This window comes from Dipodomys merriami, unplaced genomic scaffold (assembly GCF_024711535.1).
Source record: "Dipodomys merriami isolate MVZ:Mamm:240054 unplaced genomic scaffold, mDipMer1.0.p SCAF_25, whole genome shotgun sequence".
Lineage (NCBI taxonomy): Eukaryota > Metazoa > Chordata > Mammalia > Rodentia > Heteromyidae > Dipodomys > Dipodomys merriami.
The window spans coordinates 11791702-11812321 of NW_027203937.1; the positions used below are offsets into that span (position 1 = coordinate 11791702).

General features: G+C 38.3%; 1 pseudogene; it reads right to left on the reverse strand.

Moving 5' to 3' along the window:
• Positions 1-15543: 15543 nt before the first annotated feature.
• On the reverse strand, positions 15544-15617 carry LOC138836658 (U4 spliceosomal RNA; annotated as a pseudogene).
• Positions 15618-20620: the final 5003 nt, after the last annotated feature.

Consider the following 20620-nt stretch of genomic DNA (forward strand, 5'->3'; position numbering starts at 1 on the left):
CTGCACCTAGCTTTAGACCAAAAAAAAAAAAAAAAAAAAAAAAAACAGAGTTCATAGCTTTTAGAACTGTGCTAACATTGTTTAGAATGGAATGGGTCATACCTCTCTTCCTGGGATGTTGAAGGATTATTTTATTTGATGCTGAGTATGAAAGGCTCAGCAAGCTACAGCACACAGTACAAATGTTAGCTCTGTAGTTTGTGGTGTTACAAAGCCTTCTGTTTTTGGCTTCCACTCTTTACTAACACCTCATGCTATGTATCTTGTTTTGCGTGTTAAAATGCAAACATGATATTTTAAAGTTGTAAAACCTAATAGATGTATTAAAAATGCATAGCTCCTAAGTTATTAGATGTTTGGTAAAAATCACAGGTCTTTTTCATGCTTACTGATTTTCAGTTTAATTCAATTAACCACAATTGAATACTTACCTGTAGACCTGGACTGGGCACCTGTATCTCCCCAAGTCCTACTATCAAGTCCTACTTAAGTTTTTACTTGTTTTTACTGTAACATGTATCTGACATTGATATGAGCAACAGCTGATGCTACAGATACTCTCGACTTTAGTTTTTGGATATCAAACAATAGGAACATATGAAGAGCCATTGGGAACCTTAACTCACCACTATACTACATCATCATGTGACCTTGAGAAAGCTTTGTAGATTAATTCAGTCCCAAATTTTTTATCTGGACAATGACAATGATGTAGTTATGCTGTAGAACTGTAGTCCGCAACAATATACCCTATGCTATATAAAACACTTCATAGATTTTATAATTTGTTTTCATATTTGAAAGGAGTTTGATATCCCTTATAAAGGGATATATTAAAGCTTTATGATTATCTCTTCATTCTGCATAAGAATTATCATCTGTGAGGCAATTTGCTGAAACATGGATCTTCTGCTTTGTGTTAGCAAAAAAAACAGATTCTCAAACCCAATTAAGCACACAAGAATTTTATTAAGGGTAAACCATGTGGGAAAAAATAGAAAGTTACCAAAGAAAGTAGGAGGCAAAAGCCAGGCGCGGTGGCTCACGCCTGTAATCCTAGCTACTCAGGAGGCTGAGATCTGAGTATCAAGGTTCAAAGCCAGCCCAGGCAAGAAAGTCCATGAATAAAAAATAAATAAAAACCACCAGAAAACCGGAAGTGGCGCTGTAGCTGAAGAGCTGAGGGTCAGCATTCAGGCCCAGTTCAAGCCCCATAACTGACAAAAGAAAAAGAAAAAAAGAAACTGGGAGGCAACAGATTGAAAGACCTGTCTGCAGCCTCAAGTAGAGGGACAGAGAACCTAGGTTAGAAATATTGTAGATGTCTAAATGATATTCTGTGAAGCCACGAGGATCTTCTAGACAAAGTGAGCTCTGAGGAGTCCCGATTTCCCTGGATCTGATCTATCTTCTTGTCCCTGGTCAGCTCAGTCCTTGGCTTGCAAGAGCCTATGGAGGCATGATTGTGGAGCTAAACCATCATGGATTTGAAAGAGCAGTAAATCCTTGCCCAGTAATGGTTAGATCTCAAAGCACAATTGTCACGGCTTATCTATGCTTTCCCTCCCAAGATGGCCAGGAAATCTTGCCCAGGAAAACACACACTGCTTTAGAAATGTTTATTTCTATAAATCTGTTTCAAAACTTGCAGCTTATTTTTTTTCTTTCAAATGAGATTTCAATAACACAAAGATTGATGAAAAGGAAATCAGCCAGCTCCACAACACAACAAATTAATTTGACTCTTGGATGATGGATTTAACCCCATATTCAGCTGTGTGTAATCCAAGGAGTTCTAACATCTGGTTATGGTATGACTATTTGCCCTAGGTTTTGTAGAATTCATCCTGGCTCATGCCTAGCTGTCTAACTTTGGACACGTTCTCCAAATTCACTAAACTGCTCCCCTGTTTTATAAAATGGACACCATAATAGCTACCACAAATAAATCTTCTAAGAGTCAAACACAGTGTGTAATAACCACGGAATTGCCAATCACCATTCAGAAAACTAAAGTTCATGAATTTAATAAACCAAATTTGTTATTGTTGTTATTCTTACTAACTCAGGTGATCATCACTCATGTAATAAGCATTCCTTAATGGATCCTTGAAGCAGTTCTCAGAAAGTCAACTTTTCCTCTGATTAAGGATGGTAGTTAGCAAATGCTAGAAATGCAACAGGTACTGGTTTCCTCTGTTTACTTAGTTTCTCTGACAATTTCATTTCCTCCTAGGAGATTTGTATTTCTATTTGTATGAGAAAATTCTGTCTTCCTGGTAGACATCTACCCATTTTGTTCAACATTAAAGGGTTCATTGAGGTACCATGTCCCCTGTTTATTATAGGTCACTTTTTTTAGTTAACACAAAATAATTATACAGATTTGTATGGTAGAATGTGCCACTTCAATATATGCAGCTGGATATATGTAATAATCAATCAGGGTATTGATTATTCTCATATACTTATCATTTCTTCCTGTTTGGAGATATCAAACTCACTTCTTCTAGAATTTCTTAAAGTGTAGAATTTCTTAAAGTGTACCCATTACCCAAGATCTATTATACACTTGTAAGTTATATTCACACTGCTATGCAGTCAAACACAAGAACTCATTCCTTCCACTTGACTCTATTTTGGTACCCATTACCCAAGCTCTCCTGAACACCTCTCCCCCTATACCTTCTAGGCTCTAGTGATTAGTAGCCAGTTATTCTTTGAGATCAACATGTTTACCTTCCATGTGTGAACAAGAACATGTTGTGTTTGTCTTTTGTACATCTGGCTTATTTAACTTAACATAATGTTTTATGGTACCACCTATTTTGTCCCAAACAACATGATTTCTCAGGGCTGACTAATGTTGCTATATATATATATATATATACCACACAGAAACAGAATATTTGAATATTTTATCTACGATTGTTGGAAAGTTAAATTAGTATGGGTATTATAGAAAACAGTAAAAGAGTTCCTCAACAAACAAAAACTAGTCTACTGTACGAGACATCTACCCAGAAGAAATGACATAAATACATCAAAGAGATGTCATGTTTATTGTAAGTCAACTTATTTTAGCCAAAATAATGAGTCAACCAAGCTGTCTATTGGCCAATGAGTGGAATAAGCAAATAGAGTATATATGCACAGTAGAATGTGATTTATTCAACATTCTTTTATTCAGAATTTGCTAAACACCTAATTGGTACCAACAGCTTAAAAGATTAGATGTGTACATAACAGTTTTTCACTTACAAAGCTAACTAACTATGGGGTGGAAAGGAAGTAGAGGCCCTATGAATTGCCTGGATCTTTGCCAGTAGTGACTCAAAAACAGAGTAATCCATTTGGGGGGAGTCATGTAGTAATCAGAAAAACAATTTCTTTTCTTCTTCCTCCCTTTGTTTTCCTTTCCCTTCCCCTCCCCTTTCTCTCCTCCTCATTCTTCACTATAATCACCACCGTTATTTCAGCTAACATCAGTTAACCCAGATAACTGTCAGTCCATGTGCTTATATCTCTTCTTTCTTTTGGATTTCTTTATTAGGCAACTTAGTCTTCATCATGATATGGAGTGTGTATCTTTAGTTTATATCAATGCAGAAGTTAGTCATTCAAGGCTCAGAAATAGAAGCAGGATTTGAATCCAGGTAATCTGATTCAACAACTACCAGGTAGCACCCCTGGAAAACGAAAGGAGAAAATACAGCTGGATCTTGGGAAAGGAAGGATTCAGGTGACTGACATTGTTAGAGAGAGCATTGTAGCTGGAAGGAACAGCCAGGGCATCAATAGACATGGCGGCATGATGCAGCCTAGTCTTTCTCTTTAGCTGTGATTTGTGACCCCCTAGGAGAGTGGTGAGTATGCTGCAGGCTTTTTGTGTGCCTGAGTGAAGAATGTAACAATCTAGGAATGTTCTCCACCTAACCATCCACCAGTCTACCCCACCCCCGACTCCTACTCCAAGTTTCTCTCAACTTCTTTATTACTTGCCATCTCAATCAGGAAGATTTCTTAGATTTTAGTTGTGCCTAGTGACTTCTTCTCCCTGAAATAACACACATCTATAACTCAGGTGACATTGAACTGTAAGGTATCTTGAATATTTGATCAATTTTTATGTGGTGCCCTATGGACTCCCCAAGGATGGAGTTCACAAGAAGCAATATGAGAGACTCAAATAAAAGCTTGTAGCTTGATGTGGTGGCATGCTTGTGATGTAAGCTACTCAGAGAGCAGAAGCAGAAAGAAGTTAGTGGTCCTATATGTTGAATATAAAACCTACTAAAGGTCTGAGGACATGGTTCAAGTGGTAGGGTGCTGAGTTCAATTTCTACATAGAGAGAGGAAAAAACAGAAAGACAGAGAGACAGAGACAGACAGAGAGACAGAGACAGAGAGAAAAAGGACAACAGTTTGGTATCAAATTTGCATTTGAAGTATCATAACTTTCTGCATATTGGTGATTAGGAATAGAAAGCTTACTTTCTGCAAACTTTATTAACATTAAAAAGTCAGGCTGAGACTACCTAGCCTACATCAGGCACATAGCCCCTCCATGAAGGCAGATTTACACAGTCTTGTTCTTGCCTCATTCACATATTTGTGGTTAGACTCATGAAATACACAAGGAAGTGTTGGAACACGTTGAGAACCACATGAACCTATTTATTGCATCAAAACTGCTGCTCATCTAGTTAAACAAGTGGGGAATTAGGTCATTGGGGATCAGATCTCTTTTCTCAGAAGTTAAGAAGCAAGCAAGACTTTCTCTCTGAGGAGAATGTCTAATTGCCCCTAACTGAATGTGAGAGCACGAGTCTCTGTGGAACGGTGACTTAGTTTCAGCAGTAGTTCTGGGAAATATAAACATTTTTCCTTATGTATAAAATCCACAATGTTATATATGCATTTGAACTCTGTGCGCCCTCACACATTAACTTGTTTATTCAACAAATATTTATTGAGTGATTATTCTGTGCACAGTGCTCCAAATCCACCTAGGGGGCAGAAAATTAAAGCTGGAGGAATTCTAAGTATCAAGAGAAATGCTTTGTCTCTAGATTCAGATAGCCTGGGTCTGACTGCCCTAGGAAGATTTTAGAAACCCTCTGAGACTTAGTTTTACCTCTAATATGATGATGTTAATAGAGTTTGGCTAATGTGTATTAGTACAAAGATTTAAAGAAATTATCTAAATAAAATGTTTAAAACTAGTGCATACTTATCATTTAATATTTGTATATATATATATATATATATATATATATATATATATATAAGTATTTATGGAGAGAGAGAGAGTCATGATTTTAAGGTTTATAATTATACATTGGAAAATAAAACAAAACTCCCGATCAAGCCAAAGAGACCACTGATAGGGAAATGACAAACTTTCTTTTGATCTGCTTCTTGAGGGAATTTTCAATTCATCCCCAGCTATCATTGTCTCATGAAGTCTGTTTTCATATAAGGCTTTTAGAAGCCAGAGGATTACTCAGGAAGTATAGGGAGCAAACAGGCAAGGGTCACTGGGAACAGCTTTGCCAAAGAGGTGAGATTTTACCTATACAACAAAGGTATATATAGTGGTAGATAAGTAGGAAGTGGAAAGGAAGTGCAAAGTTGTCAGCTGTGAAGTGGCAAGTCATACAAGATAGTGGAGGAGTCACTTCTAGAGATAGAGAAGAGGAAGATAAGCAGAAGAAGGCCTTGAATGCCATTATAATTTGGCATAGTTTTCAGGTTACCTAACCACTCACCTCATGTTCCAGATGGAGAAAAAAATGAGTTCAGAGGGAGCTCCTTCAGAGTTTAACTGTTTTATACTGCTTTACTGAAACAACATGAAAATAAATGTTTTAAATATAGTGATGTAAAACAATAATTTATTATTTTGGAGTGACAACCTCAGCATGTTTTTATAAACGATGTGCCAACGTGCCTATTTGGGCTTCCTCACAGCATGGAAGCTTCTGGAGGTCTGGGTAGACATCTTACTAACCAGAGATAATTTACCATCTTCCATTAGAATACAAAAGTAAAAGCTGCCAAGTCTTTTTGAAATTAAGTTTAACAACCAGAGGAATTTCCTCACCCCCATATTATTATACATAAAATTAGAGTACATGAATCATTTAAGGGGTGCATACAGCGATTTTTCAAAGTGAGTAACATGTTCAGGAATTTCTCACCCCCATATTCTATTGGTTAAAGCAGTCCAAGGTTAACTAAGTCTTCTGGTTAAAACATCCAAGCTGTCAGGTGCAAGTGGCTACTCCTAGTTAATCCTAGCTAATCAGGAGGCTGAACTCTGAAGATCATGGTTTGAAGCCACCCCAGGCAGGAAAATCTATGAAATTCTTGTCTCTAGTTAAATATTAAGAAGCTAGCAGTAGAGATGTGGCTCAAGTAGTAAAGCCCTAACCTTGAGAAAAAGAAAAGCTCAGGGACATAACCCTTGTCCCCTGAGTTTAAGACCACAAATAAAGAAACAAACAAGAATAAGAACTACCCAAATTTTAGGGCACCTGCCTACATAGGAGCATGGATATTTAGGGGCATATAGCTCAACAAGTCACTTCCCAAGATTACCAGTCAGCAAGTGGTACTTCTGGGACTAGAATTCACGGCTATTCCTTTCTGTCAACAGCATCACAGTATCTCCAGTCACAGAACATGACCTACCCCATCACCACATGGCTTGAGTCAAAACAGCTGCTACCCAGCAGATCATCTTGCTCTTTATCTGAAGAATCTAGGAGTGCAGTGGTAGTAGTCTTTGCAAAGCATTTCCCTTGACCTTCATGGTTGGGTGAGAGAATGAAAATCCCCTAGATAACTAAAGAAATTACCAGTGATATAGGATCCATTTTTGATGCCAACTGGCCAAAAAAAATCATTAAAAACAGTTACCATCATCTGGCCAGAGTTGAGAGCTATTCAATTCAGGACTAATGAACATCGCCCTATTGATCTTTTAAGACTGTGCAGGACTGATCAGTATCGGAGCTATAAATTGTATTTATGAAGACATTCAAATAGCACACAATGATTACTTTTTGTCTTCGAAGCCAGGAGTAGCTGCAGGGCCATCAGCTGTGTACAAGGTGATACAACTACTTCTTTCACAGTTATCTGACCAAGACAGGAAGATGGATATTCATTGGCAAAAAGCAAAATCTCATTATGGTGACTTGGTGACCACCTGTCCCTTGCAAGCTTTGCCGCTTTAGAAGAGACAGTGTGTGAAATCATTCTTCACTTAGCTTTCATATTTTAGTAGGTTTTTAGAATTTTTGGTGATTTAGCAAACTAGAATGGGTCCTTGGAAGGATTTATGCGAGAACAGGAAGTGAAGCCTTCACTAAAAGGGTCAAAATTTTCAAAGAAGTAAATGCTAACAAAACGTCTCCCATATTATAAGAGAAGTCCTAAGAAAGAAGTCTAACTCTCACTTTCCTAGAAAGGAATAGAGAGCCTACAGAACACACTTTACCTGTCACAGGACAGGACCACACTTCTGTTCCATAGCCTGTGCTTCTTTTTGCTCAGTCATTTTTCATCTTCAGAGTTTGAAAGACAAGAAGGGTTATATATGGCATAGATACTTTTGGCACCTCTGAAATTTGTACATCAGTATCTTAACTCCTAGGGTGATGGTGTTAAAGAGATGGGGCTTTGGGGGGAAATGATGAGGTCATAATTATAGAAAGACTTGGAAAAAATTATATTAAGTGAAGTAAGCCAGGCCCAAAGAAACATAGGACCCATCGTTTCCCTTATTTGCAATAACTAGTATATGTCTGAGACAAGCAGAAAAGGTCAGATAAGTTGATGTTAGGTGAAATGAACCCCAAGATAAATATTCAAATGGTTTTTTTCTTTCATGTGATTGTTTCTAACATATTTATAAGATGATTTCTTTGTTGCTTTGTATGTCCCTCCCCCATGATATAACCCCTGCTTTCACTGTATTTGATGTTGGTATAAGTTGTGGAAGGGAAGGAAAAAAAAAACCAAATCATTTAAATAAGGATACAGGTGGACCCATAGCAACAAAGAAATGTACAAGTCATTATGTTGAAAAACGAACTTTACAACTTGGGCGTAGGGCTGGGGGGACAGGGGTGGGGTTGGGGGAAGATGGGAAGGGATAGGAAGGGAAATAAAGGAGGAGGCAACAATGCTTGATAAGAAATGTACTCGTTATTTTGCCCATGTAATTGTAACTCCTCTGTACAGTATTTTCCCAATAAAAAAATAAAATATAAAAAAATTAAAAAAATTATAGAAGCCCTCATCAATGTGATAAGTGTCTTATAAGAGACTTCAAGAAGCTAAATAGCCCCTTCCACAGTAAAAGGATAAAGTTACAATGTGCTGTCTAATGAAGAACTGAACACTAAATCTACCAGTGCCTTGACCTTAGGATTTCCCAGGTACCAAAATAGTGAGAGATAAATTTTGTTTATTTCTTTTTTTCTAATTTTTTTTTATTGTGAAAATACCGTACAGAGGGGTTACAATTACATGGGCAAGGTAATGAGTACATTTCTTTTTTTCAGAGGGGGCTCAACTCTGGGCCTGGGGGCTGTCCCTCAGCTCTTCAGCTCAAGGCTAGCACTCTACCAGTTGAGCCACAGCACCACTTCCGGCTTTTTTCTTTTTGCTTATGTGGAGCTGAGGAATGGAACCCAGGGCCTCTTGCATGCAAGGCAAGCATTCTACCACTGAGCCACCTTCCCAGCCCCTAATGAGTACATTTCTTATCCAGCATTGTTGCCTCCTCCTTTTTTTCCCCTTCCCATCCCTTCCCACACTTCTCCCCCCAGCCAAAGATGTAAAGTTCGTTTTTCGACATAATGACTTGTACATCTCATTGTTGCAATGGGTCCACCTGTATTCCTATTTAAATGGTTTGTTTTTGCCCTTCCCCTCCACAAATTATACCAACATCAAATACTATGAAAGCAGGGGTTATACCGTGGGGGAGGGTCATACAAAGCAACAACAAAATCAACTTGTAAATATGTTAGAAACAATTGCAAGAAAGAAAAAACATTTGAATCCTTATCTTGGGGTTCATTTCACCTAACATCAACTTATCTGACTTTTTCTGCTTGTCTCAGACATATACTAGTTATTGCAAATAAGGGAAACCATGGGGCCTATGTTTTTTTGGGCCTGGCTTATTTCACTTAATATAATTACTTCCAAGTCTTTCTACAATTATGACCTCATCATTTCCCCCCAAGTCTTTCCATTTCCTAACAAATGGGACAATGTCATTCTTTCTGATGGAGGCATAGAATTCCATTGTGCATATATATCATATATTCTTGGGTTCAATCATCTACTGAGGGGCATCTGGGTTGGTTCCATATCTTAGCTATAGTAAATAATGCTGCAATAAACATAATTGTGCTAGTAGCTTTAGTATAGTCTTGTTTGTGATCATTTGGGTAAATGCCCAAAAGTGGGATTGCTGGGTCATAGTGGAGTTCTATGTGGAGTCTTTTGAGGAACCTCCATACTAATTTCCAAAGTGGTTGACAAGTTTACATTCCCACCAAAAATTCCCACCACCAGATCCCCTCCAGCATCTGTTGTTATTAGAGTTCTTGCTTGTAGCCATTCTAACTGTGGTGAGATGGTATCTCAATGTTGTTGCATTCGTAATAGCCCCACAAAAATAAAATACCTAGGAATTAAATTAACCAAAGAAGTGAAGGACCTCTATGATGAAAACTTCAAAAGCCTGAAAAAGGAAATCAAAACAGAACTTAGAAAGTGGGAAAACTTCCCATGCTCCTGGATTGGAAGGATCAACATTGTGAAAATGGCAATACTTCCCAAGCAATCTAGAAATTCAATGTGAAACCTATCAATATTCCAACCTCATTCTTCAAGGAAATAGAAGAGACAATCCAAAAATTCATATGGAACAGTAAAAGACCCCAAATAGCAAAAATGATCCTTAACAGAAAGAATAGTGCTGGAGGAATATCAATACCAAATTTCAAACTCTATTAAAAAGCCATAGTAATCAAAACAGCTTGGTACTGGCACAAGAACAGACCTCAGGACCAATGGAATAGAATTGAAAACCTAGAAGTGAACCTACAGACATACAGCCATCTAATCTTCAATAAGGGAGCTAAAAAAGTAGAATGGAAGAAAGACAGCCTCTTCAGTAAATGGTGCTGGCAAAATTAGTTAACTACTTGTAGAAAACTAAAGCTAGATCCATATATATCACCCTGCACCAGAATCAACTCCAAATGGATCAAAGACCTCAGAGTCAAAGCAGACACTCTGAAAACATTACAAGATGGAATAGGAGAAACTCTAGGTCTCCTTGGCAAAGGTCAAAATTTTCTTAATAGAGACCCAGAAACACAACAAATCAAAGAAAGTTTGGATAAATGGGATTGCATGAAATTTGCAGAACTTCTGCATGACAAAGTACATAGCTAGCAAGATCAATAGAAATCCCATGGATTGGGAGAAGATCTTCACTAGCCATTCAACAGACAAGGGTCTCATATCTAAAATATACTTGGAACTCAAAAAATTAAATCCCCCAACAACAAATCCTCAAAGAAACAACTGCCTAATAAATAAGTGGGCTAAAGACTTAAAGAGAAACTTCTCTGAAGAGGAAAGAAGGATGGCCAATAGACATATGAAGAAATGCTTAACCTCTCTAGCCATAAATGAAATTTTATTTATTTCTAAACAATTTTGCTTACTCTTTTTTGTTTTAGTAGACTGAAAAGACCAAAGCAGCCTGTGTTTAAAGAAAAGCAAGAAGACAGGGTTTCAGTGTAAAGTCTTGTGCTGCGTCATGGTATGTTTTTATACAATTTATTAACTTCTCTAGGCCTTCGACTCCCCCTATTTATAATATAGTGCTTAAACTAAATGAGTTCTAAGCACTTATTTAGATTAAAATTCTGACTGACTCTCCCTGAGTAACTCCAAGGAGGCTGAGTCTGTGGAGGCTGTATTAGAACATTGCACTTTATAGGGAATGGAGAGAATTAGCTTCAATTCCCTCTTTAGAGGAGAATTAATCCTGAGGAAGGTTTGGCTGTGGCCGTGGAAGTCAGCAACTGTGGGACACTAATTTAGATTGGCCCCGGCTCCTTGGCAATCATCAGGCTGATATGCTTTTGAAAAAATAAAACAAACAAACAAGCAAAACTAAACTCTCCTAATCACCTCAAGAAAGGATAACTCATTATAACTGCACACTAAGGAACTTCACTGACATTTATTCTGCATCTGTGTATAAATAGATTACATTATTTAACTAAATCAGTTTGGGCAGCTGGAAGCTACCTGTGGACTCATTTATCCATGCAAAATATGTAATAGTGATTAAAAGAGAATACCTCTTTAATTCCAGCTATCCTATACATTATCAATGAGGGTTTTGTTTTTGTGTTTGTTTCCTATAAATTCCATGGTGATAAGATTATGTGAATCAAACATTCTTCATGCTCTACTGGAACTGAGGGGTGAGGAGAGCTCATTTTTGTGGTCATGGGGGACAAATTCAGTTCTGGGATTTTCCCACCTTCCTTAGAAAATTGCTATTTCACATCTCCTCCCTGACACGGTCAAGATTAGAAAAGCTGTGAATCACAATGGCTACATAAGAGCCTGTGATTGTAGCTAGCCAGAAGTCTGAGATCTGAGGAGCATGCCTTGAACTCAATCTGGGCAGAAAAGTCTATGAGGCTATTATCTCCAGTTAACCAACAAAAATCCAGAAATGGAACTATGGCTCATGTAGTCAGGTGCCAGTATTGAGGAACAAAGCTAAAGGATAGTGTCCAGGGCTTGAGTTCAAGCCCAAATAGGAATAGAGAGAGGGAGAGAGAGAATTCTAGACCTCCTATTTAAACATTTGGCTCTTAATTTAGCACCCAAATGTTCTAGGCTAAAGGCCCAACACCATGAGTTCCAAACAGCAGGCTCAACTTCAATTCCATGGGCCAAAAGGAAGCATAGAAGGACAGAGAACAGAGATTGAGTGCATGGATGGGAATGCCATTGAAAAAGGAAAAGGAAATACATCTCAGGAGTACAGACATGAGTTTTAAGTTTAAAGAAAGAAAGAACTGGGATTGAGGACATGAGGCATCCATAATGATTAAATGGTTCTTGTGCCAGGTGTGGTCTGCTGTTCAGAAGCAGGGTCCTATAGCTCCTTATTTTGGGATTTATCTTGCTGAGTCAGGCCATTTCTATAATAAGAAAGTCATTCTTGCCTGTCAAGGGGTAGCATTGTCTCTTCTCACAGAATATTTATCCATCAGTACTCTGCTTCCTAGACTCCAAGGAGCCTATAAGTTACTGCAGGAGAAAATAGCTCAGAACTAAAGGCACAGATACAAAATGAAGACAGATGTCAAGGTTCTATTCTGCTTTTAGTTATCCTTTGCACATCTGTGAACCCTGTTGTAAATTGACTATCTAGAATTCCAGGTAGCAGGTGGTTCCACAGTATGAGTTTTCCAATGGGACAAGGCCTACTCTCTAACATTGGGTTTCTTTATTCTTCATACTTTGAGCTTTCTTTTTTATTGTGAAAATACTGTACAGAGGGGTTACAATTACATGGTCAAGATAATGAGTACATTTCTTATCAAGCATTGTAGCCTCCTCCTTTGTTTCCCCTTCCCATCCCTTCCCATCCTCTTTGAGCTTTCTAGTTTTTCCATTTTATCCTTAAGGAGAAAACTAAATGGGTACATTTGGAACATTGTGATCTCTTATTTTTGACAGCAATAAGTAAATGCATTAGATATGATGGGGCTTTTAAAAGAGGATCTTGAAAACAGGTATGGAGAAACCCAAACTTATTAAATACTCGTATGAGTTAAATAAGGTGTCAACCATGTAACAGAAGTTCAATTGAGTCTCTGTGGGTGGTACCAGCTGTCAGTCTCAAGACTTAAAAGTGCCCCATGTTCGGACTAATGTTCCCTTGACACTTCTTAAGATTCTTATTAATTTTCCCCCAAAGGGTTCCTACCTTTTCACTTTGCATTAGGCCCTGAAAATTAGATAGCCAACCTCAACTGGCTGGAGAGGTATGATCACTTGTGTATGAACCTGTGTTGAACTGATTTAACAAAAGCAGCAGCAGCTCTGCTGAATCACAAGCCTGTGTCCAACCAGATACAAATCATATGTTCTTCATTCTTCATTTTTCTATAGACATTTGCAGAAGACATGAAATTGCCTTAAAAGTCCCAGTCTTTGTCATGCTATACCCCCAACCAAAGAGGCATGTGTAAAAGAGAAAAGAATAATAAGAGTAACAATAATCATAATTACAGTTATCCATGTGATTATTGGATATTTTTAAATCATATTCATCCATTTGAACAGGTGTAAGTCATACCACTCTACATAAGAAGCTTAATAATTACATCTGAATGTCCACAAAACATGTCAAAGAGGTATTCTTTTCAGATTACAAATCCATTCCCATCATACCGCTAAGTAATCTAACGTAACTTGTGTCACATACCATAGTTATCAAAAGGGAAGATCTTGCAGATGATAAGGAAGCAAGGTTCTAATATTAATGATCAAATTTAAGGCCAGTTTTAGACTATGGGACTTTTCTCCCTGAAATAGGGTTAATCATTCAGGATTCATACACTTTGGACTCTTCAACTAGTATTAAGACACTATATAGACACTAGTGTGTAAAAAAATGACATTAATAAGTGGTATGCCTTTGCTAATTAAACATATTGAACATTTGCTGGCAGGTGCTGCATTCATGAAAAGGACCAAAATTAAAGGGAACTATTGTCCACTTGTTCAGAACCATCACAGATACATCTGGGGCGTTGGAGACCCACCTTCCTGATTTTACTCTGCACACTAGGTAGAAAGGGAATAAAAGTTAAAAACTTCTCTGTAAACTTTTCCTGTTTAATAGACTATATTTGTTTGGAAAAAATAAGAATATGCATGAAATGAGATGGGTAAAAAAATATCGTAGATTTTGTAAGTCCCTTTTTTTTCTTTGCCTGTCTTCAGGCTTGAACTCACGGCCTAGGTACTGTCCCTGAATCTCTTTGTGCTCAAGGCTATCACTCTACCACGTGAGCCACAGTGTCACTTCCAACTTTTTGGAGTAGTTTATTAGAGATAAGAGGCTCACAGGGAGTTTCTTCCTGGGATGACTTCAAAAAGTAATCTTCAAATCTCAGCCTCCTGAGTAGCTAGGATTTTAGGCATGAGCCACTAGCACCCAGAATGTAAATCACTTTTATTAGATAATATAATCTGAGCAATACAGATGTTACATTGAAGTAGTCACAGCCAGAAAAATAGAATCATAAATGTATAATAGAAATTGGAATAATAATCATAATAAATCAAAATAAAATCATAAATATATAAAATAATAAAGAGTAGGACACTTGTGGCCCATCCTTCTAATCCTAGCTACTCATGAGGCTAAGATCTGTGATCCTCGTTCAAAACAAGTCCAAGCAGAAAGTCCATGGTACACTTAACCCCAATTAACCAGCAAAAAGCCTAGTTGTGGAGGTATGGCTCAAGTGGTAGAGCACCAACCTTGAGTAAAAATGCCAAGCAAAACCATAAGGGCCTGAGTTCAAGCTCCAATACTGGCATACACCCAAAAAAGTGAAAAACATACTAAATAACCAAAGTAACACCTGAGAATCCAGAGAAAAGATTATCTGGTCCAAATTAGGAAGTGTGATAGAATTATGGAAACTGTCATCAGTCCTCAAAAGTCAGAGACACTGTCTCTCTAGCCTGTGGAACTTCAATTCTCTTCTCAGTAAAAGAGAGACTTGAGGAAAAGTCTGTGTGAACCATAAGTTTCTTGTCAATGTTGAGAACTCTGAGTTTTAGTGGCTACAAGAGATGATCTAGGTTTTAAGAAAGGTAAAACTAAAAGAAAGTGGAAGGAATGGCTGGCTAAGGAAGACAGTGATAAAATTCTTGGAGCTCGAGAAATGCATGACACACCTCAACAGAAGACATCACCTTGACAATAGTTCTAATGGCATTAGCCAGAGGAGATGGCAGCCAGCACATTTACTGTTTCGTAGAATTTTCTGATTCTTGGTGCAGTGGCATCCTGCCTTAATTTGCTTACATCATCATGGGTACAGGGGAGCCAGTCAATGTCTTTTATTGTACAGCTTGTTCCTGGCTGCTTCCCCAGACTTAATTTTCATTCTCACTTGCTAAAGCAAATATTACAACTTCTGTTAGCTCTGTCTGCAGTCTAACTTTTCATATGGCAACCACCATGGCTTTATTAAGACAAACACCAGACCACTTCTGTGCATGACATGCAGGATAATGGTTAAATGCTTTATGTACCAGCACCTGCTATGACCCAACACATAGTCCCAGTCTGCCTTTGCAGCCTACCTGATGCATCATGGTGTGTGATAAGTGGAACTGAAATTTAAAATTGGCCCTAGATGATGTCATTGACTCATGACTGTAATCCTAACTACTCAATTTTCAATTACCAATAATTGTGCCTCAAATAAACCTCATTGGCTATGATACTGCCACTGAGCAAAGCTTCCTAACTACTCAGATGGCTCAGATCTTAGGAACCAGGTTCAAAGCCAACCCAGACAGGAAAGTACACCGAGATTCTTATCTTCAATTAACCACCAACAAGGGAAAAGTAGAGCTCAAGCTGAAGCGTGCTACACTTGAGCTAAAAAGGTAAGGGACAATGTTCAGACCCTGAGTTCAAGCCCCAGTCTTGGCATACATACACAAAAAAAAAATTGAACCAAAATTCAAATACTAGCTATTCAAGAGGCTGAGATCTGAAGATCATGTTCAAAGCCATCTTGGGCAGGAAAGCACATGAGATTCTTATCTCAAATTAACCATCAGAAAACAAAAAGTGGCACTATGACTTGAAGTGGTAGAATGATAGCCTTGACCTCAAAGGCTCAGGGACAGTGTGCAGGCCCTCTGTCCAAGCCCTGTGGCAGACAAAAATATAATAAATTCAAATGCTGAATCTTAAGTACTTAACTGATCCATCTAGGGCCAGCTAGCTAACTGATCTGAGCTTCAACTTCTTCATCTTTATTAAAGGAGATTAAATGACAGAAGATGAAAGCAAATCTCAGCTCTAAGAATTTGAGAATGTGGCAGGTGAAAGGCAAAGAGGTGACAAAGCTCACTGAAGCAAGTTCCTCCGTCATTGCTGGCAAAGAGCACACAAGCCTGGATTTCAGAGGATTGGAGAGCTTGAATTCCCCTTGCCCTGGGGAAATTTTTTAAGGCTGATACTGTCTTGATACCAGAAGATAGTAAACATCCATTGCTTGTCACCAATGAGAAATATTAGACTATGTAATGTTTTCTCCTTCCACTAAACATCTCTTTCCTCATCTGAAAAAATACTGGCAGTGATGAACCCCTCCTGCTATTGCGATAATTCAACAAGTAATTCATTTGTTTGCCTAGAAAGCTCCTGACCAGCCCATAAGAGCAGCTCCAAAAATGACCTCTAGATAATGACAGTGTTGATAGTCTGAAGCTAAATTTGTTCATCAGACATAGTTACAGCTTAGTCCCAATGTTCCCCTGCCTAGGATTCTTGGCTGTGGTAATGGTAATTCATTCCTGAAACTAGATTCTTTAAAAGCTTGCAAATTTTTATACTGCTAAGATCCAGGCAGAGAGAGATGTCTCCTAATTGACAGGGATAGTTCCTGCCATTTATGACAGCTGAATATTAACCCCCCAAGAGTGTGGTGGATGTACCTTGGGACAGCAGGATGGGGTAGATGTTGGGTGAAACCTGGTGAATCACAGGGTACCCCTTCCTCAACTCTTCTCCCACATGGCCACAGTCCTGTGCACAAAAAGTCTCTCTTCATTTGAGTGAGATGCCACTGATTATAATGCAAATAGTCTAGAGTTAGTACCCATATAACATTGATTACAAACATATTTGCTACTTTCTGTATAGTCCACAGTAAATAGGTTAAACTTCTACTTTTTCATCTGTAAGCTAAGAATAGCCAATATTAGCATGGTATAGACCTAATAATGCCTATAATGTGGCTTCTGTGAAATCTGACATGTTACATTCTTCAGGTATCACCTACTGTTCATCCTCATAAATCTATCTTTGGTATTGGTGATTCTATGTTGGCCCAAGATGGGTGAGTCTTGTGTTCTTGATCATTCAGGACTCTTCTTGATCTTTCTAGTACTGTACACAGAGTTCTTTCCATTGAATACAGTGTTCCTTCATCAGGATGTGTTCTTATTATATGCCAATTCCTAAATCTAGAGCTTCTGTGTAATGCAGTCATCACTCTAATTTGATTCAGCCCATGAAACATTTCTTTCCTCACTAGATCACTCTCTCTTATACATTTTAGTCTGAATGAGTTCTGCTGTATTCAGTGTTGTCTTGTTCTGCTCCAGCAACATCCCAAATAAACATTTGTTCAGTTCAAAGTAAGTATATGAAGTAAAGGGAAAAAGTGATCTGGATTTTACAATTCTCGCAGGGCATTTCTCCTTTAAAAAGTGCAACCATATACAAAGAAAAGACAATACTTCTGGCATGATTGTGTACTTACTGATAGCTGGCTCTCTGTGGCTTCATCAGCATCAGCAACTGACAATGCTGTGCAGGTAGCTGGTATGGTTTGGTTAGTGCCAGTAGATATTTATTCACCATTTATTTAGTTCTAAGTTCTAAGAAAAATAGATAATTTGAGGGATTTACAATCCAATGGAAATAACTATAACAATAAGTAGTACAATGCTACTTGTGTTCATTAGTTTTATATGTCAGCTTGACTAAGCCACACAGCCAAGATACTTGGCCAAAATTATTTTGGATGTATCTGTGAGGGTGCTTCTGAGCTGAATTGGTAAACTGAGTAGATTGCCCTCCTTAATGTGAATGAACTTTCTCTAGTCAGTTGAAGATATAAATGGACAATAATGGGTAAGAGGCCACTTTTCTGATTTGTTTGAGCTGAAATGTGTTTCTTTTCTATATTTGGGCTCAAATTGGAATGTCAACACTCCTGTGTCTCTGGCCATCAACCTGTTTTATTTGACCACACAAATGAATCTCATCTCATGTGAATACACGCACACACACACACACACACACACACACACACACACACACACACACATGCACACGCACACACACAATTTGTTGAGAAAGTTCTAATACCCTATCAATCAACTGTCTTAAACTTGGATTCGATTTTTTTTGGGGGGGGGTCTGGTATTGGGGCCTGAACTCTGGGACTGGGCACTGTCCCTCAGCTCTTCAGCTCAAGGCTAGCACTCTATCACTTGAGCTACAGTGCCACTTCCGGCTTTTTTTCTTTTTGCTTATGTGGTGCTGGGGAATCAAACTGAGGCCCTCATGCATGCAAGGCAAGCACTCTACCACTGAGCCACCTTCCCAGCCCCTGGATTAGATTTTATCTAGATTATAATCCCTCCAGTCAGGAGAGATTATAATTCATCAATTAGTCAAACTTTACACTCTCAGATCCCATCCCTGTGCTTTGAATGAAGAGCACTAGAATTATAGTCCCTTCATTACCTTTACTACCTAAGCAGACACTAAGTGCCATAGTACTATAGTAAGATATTTTTCAAGATTAACTACAAAATCTTGCATACATCAGGGTTTTCATAGCACCAGTTCAGAGATGTTCACACGTCTTACTCTGAAATTTCAGGATGCCAGAAAACTAGAAAAGGAGCTCAAAAATGAAAGGGAGACTCTGCACTTAGCCAGCTCTGCAGAAGAGCTTGCCAACCAGAAGAACCAGAGCCTCTTTCCCAATTTTCCCCCACTTTTTCCCACACCCTGTACAACTGACTCTGGGTGGCATCATGAACACTTTCTGTGGAGAATTGTTTCCATTTTCACTCTAATGATAACACAGATATGTCATTAATATAGTTTCAGGTACTCTATCAACATGTTGAATTATCCAAATAATAGCATCCACATTATCAACATGAGAAAAGACAAAAATATTAAAAACAAAAAAATCAAATGAGAGAGAATAAAACAAAAATACTTATTACACCTTACACAGCTGGCATGTGGCAGACCTGGGTGAGAATCAATCCCAGATGGTCTGTCCAGGGTAATATTCCATTTTGATATTGATGTTGACATTTGAACACCCATTGTAAAAATTACCTCCTTTTTATATGAGTATGACCTCACGTTAAAATTCCCAGTTACTGGATTCTGGTGGCTTGTGTCTATACTCAGGAAGCAGACATCTGAGAATAAAGATTCAATAAACCAGCAAAAAGCTGGAAGTGGAGGGGGTGGCTGCAGTGGAAGAGGACCAATCATGAGCAAACAAGAGCAGAACGCCTTGAGTTTAAGTCCAATGTCAGCATCTAAAAAACAGTAGTTGAGAATGGAAGAAAGACAGCCTCTTCAGCAAATGGTGCTGGCGAAATTGGTTAACTACTTGTAGAAAACTAACACTAGATCCTTATATATCACCCTGCACCAGAATCAACTCCAAATGGATCAAAGACCTCAGAGTCAAAGCAGACACTCTGAAAACATTACAGGATAGAATAGGAGAACCCTAGGTCTCCTTGGCTCAGGCCGAAACTTTCTGAATAGAGACCCAGAAACACAACAACTCAAAGAAAGGTTGGACAAATGGGATTGCATGAAGTTGCAGAGCTTCTGAATGTCAAAGGACATAGCTAGCAAGATCAATAGAAAGCCCACGGATTGGGAGAAGATCTTCACTAGCCATACAATGCACAAGGGTCTCATATCTAAAAAATACTTGGAACTCAAAAAATTAAATCCTCTAACAACAAATCCTCAAAGAAACAACTGCCCAATAAATAAGTGGGCCAAAGACTTAAAGAGAAACTTCTCTGATGGCCACATGAAGAAATACTCAACCTCCCTAGCCATAAAAGAAATGCAAATCAAAACAACATTGAGATACCACCTCACCCCAGTTAGAATGGCAAAAATCAAGAACTCTAACAACAACAGATGCTGGAGGAGGATGTGGATAGAAGGGAACCTTACTTCATTGTTGGTGGAAATGTAAACTTGTTCAACCACTTTGGAAAGTAGTATGGAGGTTCCTCAAAAGACTTCACATAGAGCTCCCCTATGACCCAGCAATCCCACTTTTGGGCATTTACCCAAACAATCACAAACAAGACCACACTGAAGCTACCAGCACAACAGCATTATTTAGCATAGCTAAGATATGGAACCAACCCAGATGTCCCTCAGTAGATGAATGGATCAAGAAAATGTGGTATATATACACAATGGAATTCTATGCCTCCATCAGAAAGAATGACATTGCCCGATTGGTTAGGAAATGGAAAGACTTGGAAAAAATTATATTAAGTGAAGTAAGCCAAGCCCAAAGAAACATAGGTCCCATGATTTCCCTTATTTGCAATATCTAGTATATGTATGAGTCAAGCAGAAAAGGTCAGATAATGTGATGTTAGGAAAATGAACCCTAAGATATGTATTTTAAATGTTTTTTTCTTTCATGCATTT